This window comes from Formica exsecta, unplaced genomic scaffold, assembly GCF_003651465.1.
Source record: "Formica exsecta isolate Colony F162 unplaced genomic scaffold, ASM365146v1 scaffold2, whole genome shotgun sequence".
Lineage (NCBI taxonomy): Eukaryota > Metazoa > Arthropoda > Insecta > Hymenoptera > Formicidae > Formica > Formica exsecta.
Window position 1 is genome coordinate 1,467,899 of NW_021849297.1, and position 4,679 is coordinate 1,472,577.

Genomic DNA, 4,679 nt, shown 5'->3' on the forward strand with positions numbered 1-4,679 from the left:
TATATATATAGATAGATAATAGCGTACGTCTAATAATATGAGCTTTTGAAACGAATATATAATAGCGATGTCTGTAAAACCTCTCCTGTAATATTATATGATACAGTCAGATTTATATTTTTATTTCGACAGCAGACTCTTAAAATTCATTTTCGCCGATCGGTTTCGTATTTGATATCGTGAAGCGAAAAATGTCCTTTGTATATGTGTGTGTATACATATAAATGCTACAATTTCAAACCACGATATGACAAAAAAACATGCGGTGATCAAATATCTCGTGATTTAGAAGCAGATAAAACAATTGATTTTCTACATAATGTTTATAGTTTTATTGTAAATATGATTAATATGTAACGTGTGTACTTTTTTCCATATGTGATTAAAAAATAATAAAAATATGCTTTTGCGATATGTACAAAAAAAATTGAGTATTAAACAGAATAGATTGTGTAAAGTTAATTTTCGAGGAAACTTGGAGAAAAATTAGTAGGAACTTAATTCTCAGCTTTGATTTTTTTTTTTTTTTTTTCCGAGAACGCTCGCGTCTAAAGTCGTTTATTGCCAGCAGTCTCAAGTAGCCTGACGTTCTGTCGTCTCCCCCGAGGGGCAGACGAAAGAATATGACACGGGGACAAGCCGCGAGAGTAATATATGTTTTATAATGCAAGGCGCCGGGGTGGAGGAGGGAAAGAAGAAAGAGGATGGAGCGAGGAAATGTTTTCGCGACCCGTACCCGCGGGGGCGGCAAAAGTCGGCGGTCTCCCTTAATAATCTCACATTCTTAAGCACGCCGACTTAATTTGCATTTTAACCGTGCGGCTGGAAAAAAAAAGAATTCCGCGTCGTTTCCAGAGACGACGACGACGACGACGTTGGTTTACCCGCCTGGATCGGCGAACTTATCGCATGTCAGGAGGGCATGAATTTTTATTTCTCGTGTCACCGGATAGCGTACTCTGTCTTTCTCTCGCGCTCTTTAAAGTAGGAATGCAGATCTCCGGTGATCTCGGGTTGACCGGTTCTCTCTCGATGTCAGGAGTAATAAAAGGATTACCCGTTCTCGGCGCGCTGAGCAAATACGCTGGATTCCCGACTGAGAAAGTCGATTGCGAATTTTCGTTGTCTTTTTACATGCAGATCCGGTATCTCACTGGAAGCGATAATTAATCTCATCTTATCTTATCAACGAATCAGTTCGAAGTTGATCAAATATCAAAATTATGTTATAAATGTGTCGAAAATGTTAAAACAATCGATATAATAAGAGTTTCTTTCTTATCGGATAAATGATGAGTGTATATAAAAATGTATTAAAATAAATTTTATTTTATTTTTACCTTATGATGTAAAATTAAGAATATCCAATAAACTACAACTAATAAAAAAAGCGATATTAAAAATTATTATACGTAATAACTGCTTAAATTAATCACATTATAAAGAATACATTTGTTAAAGTCATAGATCTTTATTACTCTCTTGTGAATTACAAGAGGACATATTATAAAATAATCTTGCAAGACGTTTTCACGGCGATCTCCCTTAATACTCTTTTACGAGCTACTGCGTCCCCTTCGAGACCTACGTTTTATTAAGGGTCGTTACTCCCACTTCCCTCCATGTGTGTACATACGCTTATCCGTTTGCAAATGCGTCGGTGTTGGATCCCCACCATACTTTGACGGAGCCCCACTCCTATTACTTTCCTAGCCCTTTCGTAGAATATAGTGGTGGGGTGCGATTAGATACATAGGGGAGGTTAGATGAAAATTTAGATGAAAGTTTAGATCACGTTCGTGTCTGCAGGGTGCGTCAACTCTGCGCATAGGGATTTGTACACATTATGAGACTATATAATACTATAGCTTAATGTAAAGTATAATCTTTTTTTTTGCAATTATAGTACTTAATAGCATTTAATAGCGCTTTGTATTTAATCAAGTTATATAAGTTATATTTTTGAACTTTCTTTACGCTCGAAGAGTGTCCGCACTTTTTTAAAGTATATTTTTTTTCAAAGACTGTTACGCACACGTTCACACAATCTATATGTAGCATTTAACCTAAACACATTGAGAATTATTAAGGTTTTCGAAATAAAGAAAAATCTATTTCAAGATGAAAAATCGAGTTATTACGTCGATGCTTGATAATTTGTATTTAGTGGAAAGAGTAAAATAGAATAAGTAAGTAAAAATAGGTTGATATATATATTGATATGTTCAGTAGTGGACGTGATGGGCTGTATGATGATATTGATATGCCAGATCTTTAAAGACACGAATAGAAAGCGTAAATTGCTGTTGGCACGTAATAAAAAAGCTATCATCGTTACCTTTAGTGCAATTACTAAAGGCAAACGCTGCGGTTTTCTACACACAGCGGCGCCATCAATTATCCTAATAACGCTATTTAATCACGAGCAATTACTTGGATATATTTCGGCGTACTGGCGGAGCACGCTGCTGCGCGACGCGGCATTAGAAATCCTTAGAGCTTAAAAGGGCAACAATGCGGCGGAACATACAGAGCGACTGTTCCTCGGAGAAACCACTCAAAGGGTTTACAAAAGCATAACCAACCAGCGTGAGCTGGCTGCAGAGAGAACGCGAATAAATGCATCGCAGTAATTATCAGGGAACGGGACAAGTGAGTAACAACGCTGCGCGTAGTTCTAACAAACTTTCGCATTTAATTATATGCCCCGTCTCTTGCGATCGCGATTGCACCGCTCGCCGGGATAAATGGGCCGCGATAGAGTATTAAAAATGCCGAAGATTAAAAGCGGTATTATTAAATACGTCTGTCGTATGCCCGATCGCGCCGTTCCGCGACTTTCATGCGAAGCATCGTATCGATCAGCGCCAATGAGTTTTATCTTCAATCGATTATTTAAGATTTCTGCCAATGACGCTTTGCGACACATCGTCGCTTTTCATTTGGCGGAAAATCCGTAAGCGTAAAGGAAGCGGGAGGAAAGGGAGAAGGTGACAGAAGGCCGACCAAGGCAGGAGGCTCGAGACACACGTAGTTCTCGAAATTTCGAAAAAAGCGTCTCCCTTTTCTCGTGCATCTCGCGCGCGGAATCGCGTTTCGCGGCTGCGCCGACGTTGCATCGCGCATTATTTAACGGACGGTTTTTCGCTTTGTTCGGCCGACTCATTAACCGCGGGGCCTCCCGATTGTACTTTGCGCCCGTTCTCCGCTGCACCGGAGAACCGTGGCTCGTTGTTCCGGAGGGTGGGACGCAGGAGAGAGAAAGAGAGAGACAGAGAGACAGAGAGAGAGAGAGAGAGAGAGAGGACGGAGGAGAGAGACGTCGCCGGGGGGATGAAGTGGAGTGGAAGAGAGTGGCGCGCGCGGGGGGACGTGCAGTCGCGTCGTTGCATAATGAACAGGACGCCGGCACCCCCAGGCCCCCGTTCTGCCTTCACCGAAACCCCCCTTGTCTCCCCGTAGGCGCCTCACTCGCGCGCTCTCATCCCCGTCCTCTCGTTTCTCTCCCGCACGGCCAACCACCCCCTGCCTCCACCCTCTCGACTCCACCCCTCATCAACCTATTATTTCTCCGTATTACGTTACGTCGCGTTACGTTACGTGCCGCGTCGCTGTTCGAGACTCGGCGGAACGGCAAATATGATGATACCTTCTCCGAGAAACAGGAGCATGAGATAGTTGCGGGGATGTTCTCGGCGTCCAGATGCCGTTCACGGGCTTCTTGTTTCCGATCGAATGATAGTGCGGTTTGATGTACATCTCTTATAAATGTTCAAGAAATTAATTTAATCAAAATTATTAATATAGTCTCTAGATTAAGAAGGTAATCCTGTGCATAGAATAAGCAAGTAATCGAATCAAGTAATTTTTTTCTAGAAAGTCCCTCAAAATATTGTTTTAAAAATTGTCGGTGATGCATTTGTCTTTTTATGGCATTACAATATAATGTTATTGTAGATAGATTAATCGAAGCCGCGTCTTAGCGTTGCGTATGCATTCTTCCGTATTTATCTCTATTTTTATATGTAACGCGTGCAGAACTAATTAACGGACGGCGTTGTATGCACTGCCAGGCAACGATAGAAAGTTACCTGGAAAACTCGCTAAAGCGAATCTAGACGGTCTTTTTATAGCGGCCCCTCTCGCTACCCTCCCATCCGCGCCGTGTATCCCAATTTAGCACTCCCTTTTCTTCGCTCTCATTGAAACGTTGGACAGACATCCGTGGATTAATGCAACGTTTCGTGACGTCGGCCAGCACATAGCGGGTAATACGATAGTGAAATTTTAATACCGTGGCGCATTTTTTCCCAGGCTACGAACCTTCCTGCCTTGGTGTAGGTGTATTATCCGCTTTTTCAAAAAATATTTTATGCGCGGCACGATTTCACCGTAATGCAGACGCGTGTAAAACAATTACGTCCAAGTTAAATAATCAAGGAATATCTTGAAAAGGAAGATTCTTCGGCGCGGCATTAAAAAAAAGTGTCTCTATCGATATAATACAAAAATCTCAAATTTCGTTCTTCAGCCTCATGTTACTCCACCGTCCTCTTATAAGGGGATGACTTTTTTTTTTTGTTTCAGACAAGGCAAATTTCGCTAACGGAGTTCGACTTTCTTGGACACTACCCCTCACGACAGACGATCTCAATAGAAACGTGTTTCAGCGGTCGATT